The sequence below is a fragment of the Rutidosis leptorrhynchoides genome, chromosome 2 (assembly GCF_046630445.1).
Source record: "Rutidosis leptorrhynchoides isolate AG116_Rl617_1_P2 chromosome 2, CSIRO_AGI_Rlap_v1, whole genome shotgun sequence".
Taxonomy (NCBI): Eukaryota; Viridiplantae; Streptophyta; class Magnoliopsida; order Asterales; family Asteraceae; genus Rutidosis; species Rutidosis leptorrhynchoides.
This window is the reverse complement of record NC_092334.1, coordinates 239,151,958-239,173,189: the sequence shown is the minus strand read 5'-3', so window position 1 is coordinate 239,173,189 and position 21,232 is coordinate 239,151,958.

Here is a 21,232-nt window from a genome sequence, read left to right as displayed (position 1 = left end):
AATTTCTCGATTCCGACATATATTATCTGCTGAAATTAATTTACCATTTGCTAATTCGAGTAAAAATTTACTATCCAAAGGCGTCAATGGACAACTTAATTTAGCACAAAAATCTCTACTAATATAGCTTCTATCCGCACCCGAATCAAATAAAACGTAAGCAGATTTATTGTCAATAAGAAACGTACCCGTAACAAGCTCCGGGTCTTCCTGTGCCTCTGCCGCATTAATATTGAAAACTCTTCCGCGGCCTTGTCCATTCGTGTTCTCCTGGTTCGGGCAATTTCTAATAATGTGGCCCTGTTTTCCACATTTATAACAAACTACATTGGCATAACTTGCTCCGACACTACTTGCTCTGCCATTACTCGTTCCGACACCATTTATTCCTTTCGTTCTATTAACCCCTGGTCCGTAGACCTCACACTTCGCCGCGCTATGACCATTTCTTTTACACTTGTTGCAAAATTTGGTGTAGAACCCCGAGTGATACTTTTCACACCTTTGGCATAGCTGCTTCTGATTGTTGTTGTTGTTGCGGTTATTATTATTGTTGGGATGATTGTTGTAGTTGCTGTTGTTGTTGTTGTTGTTGTTGGGCCGTTTGTTGTAGTTGCGATTGATGTTGCGATTGTTGGGATAATTGTTGCGATTATTGTTGTAATTGTTGTTGTTGTATTGGTGATTCTTATCACCATTTTCCTCCCACTTTCTTTTGACTTGCTTCACATTGGCCTCTTCAGCAGTCTGTTCTTTAATTCTTTCTTCAATCTGGTTCACTAGTTTGTGAGCCATTCTACATGCTTGTTGTATGGAGGCGGGCTCATGTGAACTTATATCTTCTTGGATTCTTTCCGGTAATCCTTTCACAAACGCGTCGATCTTCTCTTCCTCATCTTCAAATGCTCCCGGACACAATAGGCACAATTCTGTGAATCGTCTTTCGTACGTGGTAATATCAAATCCTTGGGTTCGTAACCCTCTAAGTTCTGTCTTGAGCTTATTGACCTCGGTTCTGGGACGGTATTTCTCGTTCATCAAGTGCTTGAATGCTGACCACGGTAGTGCGTACGCATCGTCTTGTCCCACTTGCTCTAGATAGGTATTCCACCATGTTAACGCAGAACCTGTGAAGGTATGCATAGCGTACTTCACTTTGTCCTCTTCAGTACACTTACTTATGGCAAACACCGATTCGACCTTCTCGGTCCACCGTTTCAATCCGATCGGTCCTTCGATTCCATCAAATTCCAAAGGTTTGCAGGCAGTGAATTCTTTGTAGGTGCATCCTACACGATTTCCTGTACTGCTAGATCCAAGGTTATTGTTGGTATGTAGCGCAGCCTGTACTGCGGTTATGTTTGAAGCTAGAAAAGTACGGAATTCCTCTTCATTCATATTCACGGTGTGTCGAGTAGTCGGTGCCATTTCCTTCAAAATAGTCAAATGGAACAAGTTAATCATACAGAATATTAAGAGTAGTTAATAGTATTTCGTAGCATAATATGAACTCATTTATAAAAGCTTTTTCTTCATATTAGCGTTTTATAAGTTTAAATTCAGGTAGTACCTACCCGTTAAGTTCATATGTGACGACCCGAAAATTTCCGACCAAATTTAAACTTAACCTTTATATGTTTCCGACACGATAAGCAGAATTTGTAATGTTGAATCTCAAAAAGTTTGGAACTACATTCATGTAATCAATTACCCTTTGACCGTGTTCGACGATTCACGAACAATTATGTGTATATAGATATGTATATATAATATATAATATTAACTGAAAACATTAACAAAGTATTAGATATATGATACTTTACATGAACATATTTGTTTCGATATATTTATCGACAGAATTAAGAGATAATATCAAATAATTGAATTATCAGATACATTATGATATGGTTACGGGCCTATGTTATGAGGTTCACTGTGATTTAAGAAATCTATTCTTTTTGACAACTCAATACTTAACCAGTATGATAAAGATAACGATATTTATATTTTATTTTATTAAATATATAAAACAATTTAAATTAATATTATATATATTTTTTTATACGCGTATTATACGTACATAGTTTTATACTTTTACTATACTTTAACTTTACCTTTACTTTACCTTTACTTTACTTTTACTTTACTTTAACTTTAATAATTTATACTTTAATAATTCACTTTAATAATTCATACTTTAATAATTCACTTTAATAATTCATACTTTAATAATTCACTTTAATAATTCATACTTTAATAATTCACTTTAATTATTCATACTTTAATAATTACTTTAATAATTCATACTTTAATAATTCACTTTAATAATTCATACTTTAATAATTCACTTTAATAATTCAAAAATCTATTATAAATAGAATTCAATAGGTTTCATTATTTCATAGAAACTTGAAAATATATTTCTCTAAACTCTCTCAATCGAATTACATATATATATATATATATATATATATATATATATATATATATATATATATATATATATATATATATATATACTTAGTATTATTTCAAGATATTATTAGTATACATAAAATACTACGACGGAGTTATATTCAGACGATTTCAAAATAAGTTTTCAAATGGGATAGAGCTAAGGAAATTATGGGTTATAGCTATGAAGGTTATGGGTATTGATCGAGGGTATTATTGATCGAGGGTATTGCTCGTGAGGTCAACCTAACGTTTATCATTTTCGTTGCGTCTACGTACTTTCCTGCAATATTGAATCACAATATTGATACGTGAGCATTCATATCTTATCTTTTATATATTAATAGTGTATCCCTGACTAGTGCTCGAGTATATATGATTATGCATGTTTGTATGCTTAGTTTCGTCGTTAAATAGTTTATGATAAATCACGAATTTGATACATATGCTACTGAGATAAGTTATATGATATGCATGTCGTTGAAAAGCTGAAGAAAAAAATTAATAACTTTTCATTTAGAAATCGTGTGGTTTCGATGAACGGATTAAAAGATATGGTCAACTGAATTATCATTAATTTTAATATTATTATTAAAACGATTATTATAACTGTTATCAGTTGATGTTATTGCTAAAATTATCTTTATTACTAAAACTTAATATTTTTATTGAAACTATCATTTTATTATTTTTATCATTATCATTATTATAAATATTATTTTATCAAATAAATATGCGTACAAAGATATTTTTACCACACGTAATGTAATTACATTAATAATACATACCACTATATTTTTATGATATTAAGTGAATTTTATAAATTTTATTACTTGAGATATATAAAAGTATATTTTTATCATATATGAATTTTAATATAAATTTTTATTTATTAATAAATGACTTGTATTATTTAGTATAATAAGATCTGATAAATATATTTAAATATATAAAAGTACTATATATAAGTTATATAATAAACATATATAGATTTTGGAAGTCATTTTGGGTCAAGTTGACTTTTGTTGACTTTTGCATGTCGGTCTCGAGCATTAGGATTGTGATACACTACGACTTGACCTAAATTGTTAGACAGATATTGACCAACATATAAATATATATACTTAATATAGGTTCGTGAATCCGAGACAAACCCTGCACTTGTTCAGTGCCGTCATATACATAATTGCTACGAAATACAGTATTGTGAGTTTCATTTGCTCCCTTTTTATATATATTTTTGGGCTGAGAATACATGCGCTGATTTATAAATGTTTTACGAAATAGGCACAAGTACTAAAACTAATTCTATGTGGGTTTAAACCAGAAATATACCCTTAGCTTGGTAACATTAAACTACTTGTCTATGTACGGTAGGCGCGAATCCTAAAGATAGATCTATTGGGTCTGACAAACCCCATCCTGACTATGGGATGCTTTAGTACTTCGAGGTTATTTTAAACACACCTGATCTGGTGTACTTCAGAGGGTAAAACATGAACGTTAAGGCTTGTTACCGGGTGCCTACAACTTATAGAATACTTTTATACACTCGCGAGTGTACGGATATTTATAGAAACTGAAATCTTGTGGTCTATTACTATTACGGAAATGATTGATTATGATAAACTAATGAACTCACCAACCTTTTGGTTGACACTTTAAAGCATGTTTATTCTCAGGTATTAAAGAAATCTTCCGCTGTGCATTAGCTCATTTTTAGGATATTACTTGGAGTCATTCATGACATACTTTGAAAGACGTTGCATTCGAGTCGTTGAGTTCATCAAGATTAATATTAAGTCAATTATAGTTGGATGTAATATGAAATGGTATGCATGCCGTCAATTTTTGATGTAAAGAAAGTTTGTCTTTTAAAAACGAATGCAATGTTTGTAAAACGTATCATATAGATGTCAAATACCTCGCGATGTAATCAACTATTGTGAATCGTTTATAATGTATATGAACGGATCCTTTCACTTGGTATCAGAGCGGTGGTCTTAGCGAACCAGGTCTTGCATTAGTGTGTCTAACTGATAGTTGTTAAGATGCATTAGTGAGTCTGGACTTCGACCGTGTCTGCATGTCAAAAGTTTTGCTTATCATTTTTAGTCGGAAATCATCTACTTACCATTCTTAGGAAATTACCTGCTTATCATTCTTAAGTCTAGACGCGTTTTCCTACATTTATTGCATAATAGTGTATAGACGAATTCTTATCTTAGCATATCTGTTACTGTGAACTTTGACTGACATCTTTCAAAGATTCCTCCGTAATTTATGGGATTTTGGTATTATATATACATATGTAAATTATGTATTGAAGAATACCAAATATAAATTCTACAATCTATTTCATACTAAAAAAAAAATTCTTTCCCTGATCATACAAGATGGATCCCTCAACCAGTTTGAGTTCCTCGGATTCCGACAGCTATGCCGATATGGATTTCCACATGAGCTCCGAAAGCAGCGTGACCGGAATGGATCAACCAATTAGCCATCATCTATTCTGGATGAATTGGGGATGGGTTCGTAATCTACTTAACCATTGGAGACAAGAAGAAGGTGATCCCTTTCATCACCACCACATTGCCCTCTTGGCAATGAACCTGAAGCACTTACTGGCGAACCTGTCCGAAACACCATTTTCTCTCTCATTTCCAGAGTATCTCGTCATGATTATATACTACACCAAATTCTAGATCTTATTTATCCGCTCGTCCGAACCGACAATCACCCCGGTGTAATAGAAGAAGTCAACGAGCTTCGCGCTCGGGTAGTGGCTTTGGAGAATATGGTGCAAAGGTTACAAACACCAGCAGCAGCACCAGCAGCATAACCAGTACCACCATCAACAACGTCAACAGTACCATTACCACCACCAACAACAACCGCATCGCAAACCTCAACTTCACAATCTGTCCCACGAGCATCGACGTCATACTCCATGTAGATACCAAGGAATACCACAACGATTAAGTATTGATTCATAACTTCATTGGGGAAACATTCTACGGCGATTATGTAATTTCTAAAGTTAAGAAATTATCTATCCTAGCCTTAACCATAAATCAAATGAGTTTAATTTAATATTAACTCATTAAATCTATATTACATCTGAAGAAATATACACATATATATTTCCATAAAGACTGTAATAAAATTCTTTTGTACAAAATATTAATTGTGAATTTTTTTTAACGGGTAGGTAATACCCGAGAGATATATAAATTCACAATTAATATGTTACATTCTTCGAATCTGATTCAGCAAGTCATCCATTATACTCCCTACTTTCACAACAATATACATTCTTTTATAGAAATCAAAACAACCATACTCATTCAAAATCTAATTACATATTCTGATTTTAAAATCTCAGAATTCGATTCAATATATAACCGAAATCATCACTCTTAGATTCCTACATCTTTCAAAACTATACTTTGACTTCAAAACTGTCCTAGAACCTCATTTCTATTCATGGAACTCACAAAAATATTTGTATCATTCAAAATCTTAGAACATCATATGTATATTAACAATTACAATATGTGTTCAAACACTTCGAAATTCCTTAAGACATGCGAGATGATTATCCAACCACACATTACCCACTGTCATGCACCTGAAAAGCTCTCGAAAATAAAGTTATAGTTTAACATGTATCCATGTCAGATCCTTTGATATTTATTACCAAATATAATTTTTCAATCTCTTTCCAAAATAGACAGTTTTGTCACCGCTCCAGCAAATCACCTTCATTTGTTTATACGAATAAACCCTTCATCATGGTTACCGGGGAACCTTTCATATCTCGTCACATTAGCAATAAACTTATCAACAACTTCATTAACCTTCGACTTAAGCCTCTCCGAAAATCCACTATACTTATTCATTAAAACCCCATCATGTACTCATCTACATCCTGTAATAATAATTGTCACACCAACTAATGGGAATTAGCAATCAGTATTTTGAATTTCGCGACAATTTTACGTTAAAAGTTATATGTATACATATAACATCTATCTCCTAGACTTACATACTTCGAATGTGAATTTTCTGAAAAACATCCCAAACTATGAACTAGTTCTCCGAAATTGGAAAAATGCTGATGAAGCAGCAAAAACTGTAAACGACTTTAACAGTCAAAAGTTTGATGATAAAGAATAGTATGGTGGTAAAGCTGAGAAAAAGAGAAGGTTTGAAACTGGAAAATGGATTGAGCAGACCATGAAGGAGGCTGTGGACAAATCACAAAGACTAAACCTTCCTTCAAAGGATCCAAATGTTTCAGTGTCTACTGAAATCGTTAGCAAACACCTTACTTCTTATTCTAAACCTTCACAGACAAATCTTCTTCATCATCCATCTATGTTAAGAATTCTAAGATATTATCGTATCTTTTATTATAAATATCTTCGATATTCCTGAAGATATTTTCACAACTATTCTTATCCGAAATCTTTTATCTCTTCGCAATATCTGCGTTACAACATAAAAAGAAACTTTGTTAGTTTCTAAATTCTAAAAAAAAAATTGAATTTAAAATAGGAATGTTTTTGAATTAGTGTTGGGAATTGAAGCATGAGTTAGTATAATATAATGACACTTGATCAACGTGATTATATTACACTAAGTCATGCTGAGTTTCTAATGGAACGTGATGATTCACAGAACATACCGTCATCATGTACTGTTTACACGACTCTTACATTCTACCCAATTTCCAAACATATTAAGAACATATCATCTTGATAGCTCTATATTTTCGAATATTCTGGTAATTTGCCAAATCAAAATCGTGCCATTATGATTTTCTTCTTGGAACATTAACTATGTTCATCCAAAAATTCATATCTATGAATTCCCGACCATTATCCGCTTGACTTAAGGTCGGGAAGAGAAAACGAAAGCATGAAGCTCCGAAATATAATGGACAATATAAAGCCCGATAACAATCCCGAAATTACAAACCGTGTATATCAATGCGTATAGCAATATAAAGACACGGGAGAATAAAAAAAATAATAACCCCAAGGTAATGGTAGAAGAAAATAACTTCCTCCGGTGGTAGATGTAAAAGAAGAATGACAGATATGAAAGTTAAGAGTATATCAAGAATCAATACTGGATGAAGCATATTAACGAATGCTTTAAAGTATGAATTGGGGAGAAAGACTAGAAGGTGTGAGCTGTGGAAATAAAGAAACGAAGGGGGTGGAATTATAGTAAAATATCAGACAGAGAAATCGAGACAGATTATCGCATTTAATCAAAGAAGATCCTGATTTCCTTAATCGCCGAAGAACCAAATCTTATTGCAAAGATTTTCTTTAAATCCCATGAATTCCGGAAATCAATCATAACTACGTCATCGGTTAAAACGAATATACGTTTACTCATTTCACTCTCTTGCGATAGCTTCACTTATACTCTTCGCGTAATCAAATTGTTTTATCTATATTACTCAATGATGATAAAACTCTATTTATCAACTCATATTTGTCATGAAAACATTTTTATAGTTAGCCATGATGACCTCGATCAAATTTCGGGACGAAATTTCTTTAACAGGTAGGTACTGTGACGACCCGAAAATTTCCGACCAAATTTAAACTTAACCTTTATATGTTTCCGACACGATAAACAGAATTTGTAATGTTGAATCTCAAAAAGTTTGGAACTACATTCATGTAATCAATTACCCTTTGACCGTGTTCGACGATTCACGAACAATTATGTGTATATAGATATGTATATATAATATATAATATTAACTGAAAACATTAACAAAGTATTAGATATATGATACTTTACATGAACATATTTGTTTCGATATATTTATCGACAGAATTAAGAGATAATATCAAATAATTGAATTATCAGATACATTATGATATGGTTACGGGCCTATGTTATGAGGTTCACTGTGATTTAAGAAATCTATTCTTTTTGACAACTCAATACTTAACCAGTATGATAAAGATAACGATATTTATATTTTATTTTATTAAATATATAAAACAATTTAAATTAATATTATATATATTTTTTTATACGCGTATTATACGTACATAGTTTTATACTTTTACTATACTTTAACTTTACCTTTACTTTACCTTTACTTTACTTTTACTTTACTTTAACTTTAATAATTCATACTTTAATAATTCACTTTAATAATTCATACTTTAATAATTCACTTTAATAATTCATACTTTAATAATTCACTTTAATAATTCATACTTTAATAATTCACTTTAATTATTCATACTTTAATAATTCACTTTAATAATTCATACTTTAATAATTCACTTTAATAATTCATACTTTAATAATTCACTTTAATAATTCAAAAATCTATTATAAATAGAATTCAATAGGTTTCATTATTTCATAGAAACTTGAAAATATATTTCTCTAAACTCTCTCAATCGAATTACATATATATATATATATATATATATATATATATATATATATATATATATATATATATATATATATATATATATATATATATATATATTTACTTAGTATTATTTCAAGATATTATTAGTATACATAAAATACTACGACGGAGTTATATTCAGACGATTTCCAAATAAGTTTTCAAATGGGATAGAGCTAAGGAAATTATGGGTTATAGCTATGAAGGTTATGGGTATTGATCGAGGGTATTGCTCGTGAGGTCAACCTAACGTTTATAATTTTCGTTGCGTCTACGTACTTTCCTGCAATATTGAATCACAATATTGATACGTGAGCATTCATATCTTATCTTTTATATATTAATAGTGTATCCCTGACTAGTGCTCGAGTATATATGATTATGCATGTTTGTATGCTTAGTTTCGTCGTTAAATAGTTTATGATAAATCACGAATTTGATACATATGCTACTGAGATAAGTTATATGATATGCATGTCGTTGAAAAGCTGAAGAAAAAAATTAATAACTTTTCATTTAGAAATCGTGTGGTTTCGATGAACGGATTAAAAGATATGGTCAACTGAATTATCATTAATTTTAATATTATTATTAAAACGATTATTATAACTGTTATCAGTTGATGTTATTGCTAAAATTATCTTTATTACTAAAACTTAATATTTTTATTGAAACTATCATTTTATTATTTTTATCATTATCATTATTATCAATATTATTTTATCAAATAAATATGCGTACAAAGATATTTTTACCACACGTAATGTAATTACATTAATAATACATACCACTATATTTTTATGATATTAAGTGAATTTTATAAATTTTATTACTTGAGATATATAAAAGTATATTTTTATCATATATGAATTTTAATATAAATTTTTATTTATTAATAAATGACTTGTATTATTTAGTATAATAAGATCTGATAAATATATTTAAATATATAAAAGTACTATATATAAGTTATATAATAAACATATATAGATTTTGGAAGTCATTTTGGGTCAAGTTGACTTTTGTTGACTTTTGCATGTCGGTCTCGAGCATTAGGATTATGATACACTACGACTTGACCTAAATTGTTAGACAGATATTGACCAACATATAAATATATATACTTAATATAGGTTCGTGAATTCGAGACAAACCCTGCACTTGTTCAGTGCCGTCATATACATAATTGCTACGAAATACAGTATTGTGAGTTTCATTTGCTCCCTTTTTATATATATTTTTGGGCTGAGAATACATGCGCTGATTTATAAATGTTTTACGAAATAGACACAAGTACTAAAACTAATTCTATGTGGGTTTAAACCAGAAATATACCCTTAGCTTGGTAACATTAAACTACTTGTCTATGTACGGTAGGCGCGAATCCTAAAGATAGATCTATTGGGTCTGACAAACCCCATCCTGACTATGGGATGCTTTAGTACTTCGAGGTTATTTTAAACACACCTGATCTGGTGTACTTCAGAGGGTAAAACATGAACGTTAAGGCTTGTTACCGGGTGCCTACAACTTATAGAATACTTTTATACACTCGCGAGTGTACGGATATTTATAGAAACTGAAATCTTGTGGTCTATTACTATTACGGAAATGATTGATTATGATAAACTAATGAACTCACCAACCTTTTGGTTGACACTTTAAAGCATGTTTATTCTCAGGTATTAAAGAAATCTTCCGCTATGCATTAGCTCATTTTAAGAATATTACTTGGAGTCATTCATGACATACTTTGAAAGACGTTGCATTCGAGTCGTTGAGTTCATCAAGATTAATATTAAGTCAATTATAGTTGGATGTAATATGAAATGGTATGCATGCCGTCAATTTTTGATGTAAAGAAAGTTTGTCTTTTAAAAACGAATGCAATGTTTGTAAAACGTATCATATAGAGGTCAAATACCTCGCGATGTAATCAACTATTGTGAATCGTTTATAATGTATATGAACGGATCCTTTCATCATACTTAGTAGCTAATATACAATTCAACTACTACAATTCTATATGAAAAACTGATTATAATAATATTTCGCGTTCAAACTTTTACACAATATTTTACAAACTTACAATACCGCTTATTTTACATATAGCATGAAATATAGCACACAATAAATTTGATACAAGATGGTTGTGAAGATAATTTTAGCTAGTACACAAGTCGTTCAGCAAAGGCAATAAAGACACGTAATTCATACGTCCAGAAACAAGTCATGCATTCTGGTTTTACTAGGATTACTTCCCATCCTTGGTCTTGTGGAACATAACCGTTATGGCCGTTGATAAGACATCGTGTTGTAACGTCGTCAAAGGGACGAGGGTTACGTAATGTCCAATAGTCCCGTAACAATCTAAAAACCTCATTTCTTACCCCAATTACCGACTCCGTCACTTGTGGGAACGTTTTGTTTAATAGTTGTAGCCCGATGTTCTTGTTCTCACTTTGGTGAGAAGCGAACATTACTAATCCGTAAGCATAACATGCTTCTTTATGTTGCATGTTAGCCACTTTTTCTAAATCACGAAGTCCAATATTCGGATATATTGAGTCAAAATAATTTCTTAACCCATTGCGTAAAATAGCATTTGGGTTCCCCGCAATATATGCGTCAAAGTAAACACATCGTAACTTATGGACTTCCCAATGTGATATCCCCCATCTTTCGAACGAAAGCCTTTTATAAATCAAGGCATTCTTGGAACGTTCTTCGAATGTCTTACAAACTGATCTCGCCTTAAATAGTTGTGCCGAAGAATTCTGACTGACTCTAGACAAGATTTCATCAATCATGTCTCCGGGTAGGTCTCTTAAAATATTGGGTTGTCTATCCATTTTGTGTTTTTATACTGTAAAATAGACAAGAGTTAGATTCATAAAAAAAAATACTTATTAATACAAGCAATTTTTACATATATCATAAAGCATAAGCACACTATATTACATATATTACACCACACGAATACAACTATCTTATTTCGACTCGCTTGTTTCTTCTTCTTCGGTTTTGGTTCGTTTTGCCAAGTTTCTAGGGATATATGATGTTCCCCTAATACGAGCCGTCGTTTTCCACATTGGTTTAGAAAAACCTGGTGGTTTAGAGGTTCCCGGGTCATTGTTACAACTTAAGGACTTCGGGGGTTGACGATACATATAAAGTTCATCGGGGTTGGAATTAGATTTCTCTATTTTTATGCCCTTTCCTTTATTAATTTCTTTTGCCTTTTTAAATTCAGTTGGGGTAATTTATGTAACATCATCGGAATTCTCGTCGGAATCTGATTCATCGGAGAATTGGTAATCCTCCCAATATTTTGCTTCCTTGGCGGAAACACCATTGACTATAATTAACCTTGATCGGTTGGTTGAGGATTTTTTTTTACTTAACCGTTTTATTATTTCCCCCACCGGTTCTATTTCTTCATCCGGTTCCGATTCTTCTTCAGGTTCCGATTCTTCTTTCGGTTCCGACTCTTCTTCCGGTTCCTCTTCGGGAACTTGTGAATCAGTCCACGAATCATTCCAAATTACATTTGACTCTTCATTATTATTAGGTGAGTCAATGGGACTTGTTCTAGAGGTAGACATCTATCACATAATATCAAACGCGTTAAGAGATTAATATATCACATAATATTCACATGTTAAAAATATATAGTTTCCAACAAAATTTGTTAAGCAATCATTTTTAAAGAAAACACGGTCGAAGTCCAGACTCACTAATGCATCCTAACAAACTCGATAAGACACACTAATGCAAATTTTCTGGTTTCTAAGACCAACGCTCGGATACCAACTGAAATGTCCCGTTCTTATTGATTAAAAATGTTCCATATTAATTGATTTTGTTGCGAGGTTTTGACCTCTATATGAGACGTTTTTCAAAGACTGCATTCATTTTAAAACAAACCATAACCTTTATTTCATCAATAAAGGTTTAAAAAGCTTTACGTAGATTATCAAATAATGATAATCTAAAATATCCTGTTTACACACGACCATTACATAATGGTTTACAATACAAATATGTTACAACAAAATAAGTTTCTTGAATGCAGTTTTTACACAATATCATACAAGCATGGACTCCAAATCTCGTCCTTATTTAAGTATGCGACAGCGGAAGCTCTTAATAATCACCTGAGAATAAACATGCTTAAAACGTCAACAAAAATGTTGGTGAGTTATAGGTTTAACCTATATATATCAAATCATAATAATAGACCACAAGATTTCATATTTCAATACACATCCCATACATAGAGATAAAAATCATTCATATGGTGAACACCTGGTAACCGACATTAACAAGATGCATATATAAGAATATCCCCATCATTCCGGGACACCCTTCGGATACGATATAAATTTCGAAGTACTAAAGCATCCGGTACTTTAGATGGGGTTTGTTAGGCCCAATAGATCTATCTTTAGGATTGGCGTCAATTAGGGTGTCTGTTCCCCAATTCTTAGATTACCAGACTTAATAAAAAGGGGCATATTCGATTTTGATAATTCAACCATAGAATGTAGTTTCACATACTTGTGTCTATTTTGTAAATCATTTATAATACCTGCATGTATTCTCATCCCAAAAATATTAGATTTTAAAAGTGGGACTATAACTCACTTTCACAGATTTTTACTTCGTCAGGAAGTAAGACTTGGCCACTGGTTGATTCACGAACCTATAACAATATATACATATATATCAAAGTATGTTCAAAATATATTTACAACACTTTTAATATATTTTGATGTTTTAAGTTTATTAAGTCAGCTGTCCTCGTTAGTAACCTACAACTAGTTGTCCACAGTTAGATGTACAGAAATAAATCGATAAATATTATCTTGAATCAATCCATGACCCAGTTATACGTATCTCAGTATTGATCACAACTCAAACTATATATATTTTGGAATCAACCTCAACCCTGTATAGCTAACTCCAACATTCACATATAGAGTGTCTATGGTTGTTCCGAAATATATATAGATGTGTCGACATGATAGGTCGAAACATTGTATATGTGTCTATGGTATCTCAAGATTACATAATATACAATACAAGTTGATTAAGTTATGGTTGGAATAGATTTGTTACCAATTTTCACGTAGCTAAAATGAGAAAAATTATCCAATCTTGTTTTACCCATAACTTCTTCATTTTAAATCCGTTTTGAGTGAATCAAATTGCTATGGTTTCATATTGAACTCTATTTTATGAATCTAAACAGAAAAATTATAAGTTTATAGTCAGAAAAATAAGTTACAAGTCGTTTTTGTAAAGGTAGTCATTTCAGTCGAAAGAACGACGTCTAGATGACCATTTTAGAAAACATACTTCCACTTTGAGTTTAACCATAATTTTTGGATATAGTTTCATGTTCATAATAAAAATCATTTTCTCATAATAACAACTTTTAAATCAAAGTTTATCATAGTTTTTAATTAACTAACCCAAAACAGCCCGCGGTGTTACTACGACGGCGTAAATCCGGTTTTACGGTGTTTTTCGTGTCTCCAGGTTTTAAATCATTAAGTTAGCATATCATATAGATATAGAACATGTGTTTAGTTGATTTTAAAAGTCAAGTTAGAAGGATTAACTTTTGTTTGCGAACAAGTTTAGAATTAACTAAACTATGTTATAGTGATTACAAGTTTAAACCTTCGAATAAGATAGCTTTATATGTATGAATCGAATGATGTTATGAACATCATTACTACCTTAAGTTCCTTGGATAAAACTACTGGAAAAGGGAAAAATGGATCTAGCTTCAACGGATCCTTGGATGGCTCGAAGTTCTTGAAGCAGAATCATGACACGAAAACAAGTTCAAGTAAGATCATGACTTGAAATAAGATTGTTATAGTTATAGAAATTGAACCAAAGTTTGAATATGATTATTACCTTGTATTAGAATGATAACCTACTGTAAGAAACAAAGATTTCTTGAGGTTGGATGATCACCTTACAAGATTGGAAGTGAGCTAGCAAACTTGAAAGTATTCTTGATTTTATGTAACTAGAACTTGTAGAATATATGAAGAACACTTAGAACTTGAAGATAGAACTTGAGAGAGATTAATTAGATGAAGAAAATTGAAGAATGAAAGTGTTTGTAGGTGTTTTTAGTCGTTGGTGTATGGATTAGATATAAAGGATATGTAATTTTGTTTTCATGTAAATAAGTCATGAATGATTACTCATATTTTTGTAATTTTATGAGATATTTCATGCTAGTTGTCAAATGATGGTTCCCACATGTGTTAGGTGACTCACATGGGCTGCTAAGAGCTGATCATTGGAGTGTATATACCAATAGTACATACATCTAAAAGCTGTGTATTGTGCGAGTACGAATACGGGTGCATACGAGTAGAATTGTTGATGAAACTGAACGAGGATGTAATTATAAGCATTTTTGTTAAGTAGAAGTATTTTGATAAGTGTATTGAAGTCTTTCAAAAGTGTATAAATACATATTAAAACACTACATGTATATACATTTTAACTGAGTCGTTAAGTCATCGTTAGTCGTTACATGTAAGTGTTGTTTTGAAACCTTTAGGTTAACGATCTTGTTAAATGTTGTTAACCCAATGTTTATAATATCAAATGAGATTTTAAATTATTATATTATCATGATATTATCATGTATGAATATCTCTTAATATGATATATATACATTAAATGTCTTTACAACGATAATCATTACATATATGTCTCGTTTAAAAATCATTAAGTTAGTAGTCTTGTTTTTACATATATAGTTCATTGTTAATATACTTAATGATATGTTTACTTATCATAGTATCATGTTAACTATATATATATATATATATATATATATATATATATATATATATATATATATATATATATATATATATATATATATATATATATATATATATATATATCCATATATATGTCATCATATAGTTTTTACAAGTTTTAACGTTCGTGAATCTCCGGTCAACTTGGGTGGTCAATTGTCTATACGAAACATATTTCAATTAATCAAGTCTTAACAAGTTTGATTGCTTAATATGTTGGAAACATTTAATCATGTAAATATCAATCTCAATTAATATATATAAACATGGAAAAGTTCGGGTCACTATATTTCTCTGATCCTTTAGGTATCTCATTCTTCAACTTTCCTTCTTTTACAACCGCCTGTTGCGCCTCCTTTATTTGAGTAGTAAGGTTAGTACTAATAATTATATTCATAGCTTTTACCCGTATAGGTTCTCTGTCCTTTCTACTCAAAGCGTCAGCTACCACATTCGCCTTCCCCGGGTGGTATCGAATCTCAAAATCATAATCATTCAATAGTTCAATCCACCTGCGTTATCTCATATTCAATTGCTTCTGATTAAATATATGTTGGAGACTTTTGTGGTCGGTATATATAATACTTTTGACCTGTGATGACCGGGAAATTTCTGACCAAATTAAACTTAATCTTTAATGTTTCCGACACGATAAGCAAAGTCTATGAAGTTGAATCTCAAAATTTTGAACTATTCAATTACCCTTCGATTGTTCTTAATTATATGTAAATAGATACATATGCTATAACTTGAAAACGTAACAAAGTGTTATGAAAATGATACTGTGCATTAACCTTATTGGTTTGATTATCTGATTGATATTTAGATAAGTTAACTAAAACGTTTAAGATGAACCAGTAAAACACTAATTTGCTACAGTATTTTCGAATTGCTACAGTACCCGAAAAGCTACAGTGTTTTCGAAAATCACTATTTGCTACAGTAAAAAAATTTTGCTACAGTACTTTGCTAGAGTAAAACACTATTTTAAAATGTATTTTAACAAATAGCAAGACGATGATTTATAGAAGTAAATGACCAAAACACTCAAATGTATAAGTTATATTTCGAGTGATATAATTTAGGGATAATTTAAGGCTATATTTTGACTAAGGTACGTGTCCCAAAATGTAATGTACAAGTTTTCTCAGCGTATGAAGGGACATTCGAAAAACCGAAACTGGTACATAATTTGAGTGACGACATACGACTTATCAGAACACAAATTACAAGTCATCTATACACGAGAATATAATATAATATATAATTAATTAAAATAAATTATATATATTATATAAATATAATAATATGTCGACATGTATCAAACAAAAGGGATTGTGAGCTGGCAATGGGGCTCATGCGATCCCCCACACATACTCATGCAATCGCATGAGGTGTTTGGGCAGGACACATCTATAAATTGCAGTCGAGTTCTGTTTCATTTACACACACATATCATATATTACTCCGTATTTATTTTATTTAATTATTATTATTATTATTATTATTATTATTATTATTATTATTATTATTATTATTATTATTATTATTATTATTATTATTATTATTATTATTATTATTATTATTATTATTATTAAGATTAAGATTATTATTAATCTTATTAATTATTAGTATTATTAATTATTAATTAGTAATATATACATAAAATACTACGACGAGGTTATGAGCGTGTCACTTTCAAAATGGTTTTCAAGCGGGATAGAACTAAGGAAATTATGGGTTATTACCAAGGAGGTTATGGGTAATGTTCGGGGGTATATTTGTGAATCAATTCTAGTGTTTATCATCTCCGTTACGTCTACGTACTTTCCTACAATATTGAATCTCAATACTGATACGTTGAGATCTACGATTATTTGGTAATTTGAGTTTCGGTCACATTACGATGAACAACTTTATGTGCTGCTAAGGTGAGTTTATAGATCCCTCTTTAATTGCTTTTGCAATCTATATTTTTGGGCTGAGAATACATGCACTTTACTTTAAACGCAATGGATACAAGTACATACTAAATTCTACACTGAGTTTGAACCGAAAATACCTTAGCTTTGGTAACTAGTAACTGCCTGTTATAAGAACTGGTGGGCGTAAATAGTTGTATATGGATCCATAGGGCTTGACATCCCTGTCTGTTCCAGGTATAGAAACCCTAGCCTGAACTATAAAACAGACGTATGCTATTTGAGTTTAGTACACGTTGGATTGCGTGTATTGTACATGTTAGTTGAATGTATGTTAAAACAGGGGTACTTATTATAATGTTAAAGTTTAGTTACCAGGGTGCTCAATTTTGTAGAATATTTTAATAAACGTTTCTGGACGAAACAACTGAAATCTTGTGATCCACCTTTATATACAGATTATATGAAACTTTAAAACTATGAACTCACCAACCTTTGTGTTAACACTTGTTAGCATATTTATTCTCAGGTTTTCTAGAAGTCTTCCGCTGTTTGCTTATGTGTTAGACAAGCTATGTGCATGGAGTCTTACATGACATATTTTTCAAGGAAACGTTGCATTCACCAAATCATCACCATGTATCTTATTTTGACTGCATTGTCAACGGAAGTATTATTGTAAACTATTATTTACGGTGATTGTCTATATGTAGAAATCATCAGATGTCGAAAACCTTTGATTTAAATATTCATTTATAGTGTGCCTTTTTAAAAGAATGAAATGTTTACAAAACGTATCATATAGAGGTCAAATACCTCGTAATGAAATCGATGAATGACGTGTTCGTCCATATAGATTTGGAGCGATCGTCACAGTTGGTATCAGAGCGTTGGTCCTAGTGAACCAGGTCTTGCATGAGTGTGTCTAACTGATAGTTGTTAGGATGCAATAGTAAGTCTGGACATCGACCGTGTCTGCATGTTAAAAGTTTTGCTTATCATTTCTTGTCGGAAATTACATGCTTATCATTCTTAAGTCTAGACACGTTTTCCATCATTTATTGCATAAATGGTGTATAGACAAAAATTCATATCTTGGCATATCTATTACAGTAAACATTGCCAGACATCTTCCGTAAAATCCTCCGTAACTTTTGGGATTCTGGTATTATAAATACATATGTAAACTATGTATTGAGGAGTACCAAATTAATCCTATATTCTAATTCATATCAAAAGTCAATTCCCTAATTATACAAGATGGATCCCGCATCTAGTTCAAATTCCTTAAACTCCGACAGCTATTCCGATATGGATATTCACCTGAATTTCGAAGAGAGCGTAACCGGAATGGATCAACCAATTAGCCATCATCTATTCTGGCTGAATTGGAGATGGGTTCGTAATCTACTTAATCATTGGAGACAAGAAGAAGGCGATCCCTTCCATCCACCACATTCACCTCTTGGCGAAGAACCCGAAGCACTTACCGGCGAACCTGTTCGTAACACCATTTTCACCCTCATTTCCAGAACAGCTCGCAACGACTATGTAATATCCAATATTATAAATCTTATTCATCCGCTTGTCCGAACCACCAATCATCCCAGTATAATAGAAGAAGTCAACGAGCTTCGTGCTCGGGTAGTGGCTTTGGAGAATATGGTGCAAGGATTACAAACACCAGCAGCAGCAGCAGCAGCATAAACAGTACCACCGATAACAACACCAACAGTACCATTACCACCACCAAAAATAACATCCCCATTACATGCCTCAACATCATAATCTATACCTCAGATATCAACATCATACGCACCATAGGTACCAAGGAGTACCAAAAATAATAACCGATGAAGTATTGATTCATAATTTCATTGGAGAAATATTCTGCAGTGATTATGTAATCTCTAAAGTCTTAGAGATAATCTATTCCAGCTGTAACCGTAAATCAGACGAGTGTACCGAAATGATAGAAGGAAGAGTAGAAACCCTGACCGGAATGGTGCACGATTTACAAGCTAGACTTGTTTTACCAGCAGCATCCACAGTATCGTCAGTATCACCAACACCGGTAAAACCTGTAGTACTACAAGTTCCGCCAATTTCATAATCACCAACATCATCACAAATCAACAACGCGTATATTGTATCAACGAGTTATGAAGTATTAACTCATTTTCCCTGAAGAAATTATATGTATATATATATATATATATATATATATATATATATATATATATATATATATATATATATATATATATATATATATATATATATATATATATATATATATATATGTGTATGTGTGTGTGTGTGTGTGTGTGAAATTTGAAAACAAAATAAATCTTTTCGTACTAAGCTATTACATGTGAATCATAACTGGTAGGTACTACTCGGTTAGTTCATGTTACTAATATGCTATACATCCTTCGTTAATGACTTAACAATCGTTAACTACAATCTCTGTTTCAACTCAATGAATTCCATTTCCTAATAAACCAAGTGTATTATTCAATTACATAATTGATTTTACATTTTCATTTTCGATGTACTCGAAACTTTCCAGAAAACATCATCTGTGCCTTGTAAGGTTTACAAAAATTCCACGAGCATCTACATCCTTCATCGAGGAATATCAATAAGAATAAATAATGAAGTATTAATTTCATTAGTGAAATACTCCGCGAAGATTAGGTAATCTCTAATGTTTTGGAGATTATTCATTTCTAATTCAAGCCAAAAATCAAATGAGCTTAATATGATATTAACTCATTAAATCTGTACATACAGATATTTTCATAAAGACTGTAACGAAAATTCTTTATACAAAGTATTATTTGTGAAATTTTTTTAACGGGTAGGTAATACCCGGGAAATATTTAAGTTTGCAATTAATATGTTACACTGTACATTCTTCAACTTTGATTCAAAAATTATTAACAATGCTCACAACAATATACAATCGTTTTCATACAAATTCAATTACATATTCTGATATTGATGGATCAGAATCCAAGTCATAACTCTGAACCGGTGACATCATTCTTAGATCTCTACATCTTTCAAAGCTATACTTTGACTTTAAATCTGTGCAAGATCCATTAGAATTGTTTTTACTGAAAATAACCTTGCAATTCCTTTTCAAAGTATCCAGTATTATCAGCCGTTTAACCAGTCAACGACGACCTTTCAGACTTGTAACTTTGGCATATACGTTTTTGTTACTGGGGAACCTTTCATGTTCCACCACATTAACAGTTAATGTACCAGCAAATTCATTAATTTGTGACTTAAAGTCTCTCCGAAAAACCATTATAATTGTTCATTGAAACCCTATCATGTACTCATCCACATCTTGTAACGGTAATTACCATACCAACTACCGGGAATTAGCAATCAGTATTTCGAATTTCGCAGCAATTCTACGCCAACAGTTATATATATATATACATATAATGCTTATCTCCTAGACTTACTTACTTCGAATGTGAAGTTTCTGAAAAACACCTTAAACCGCGAACTAGTTC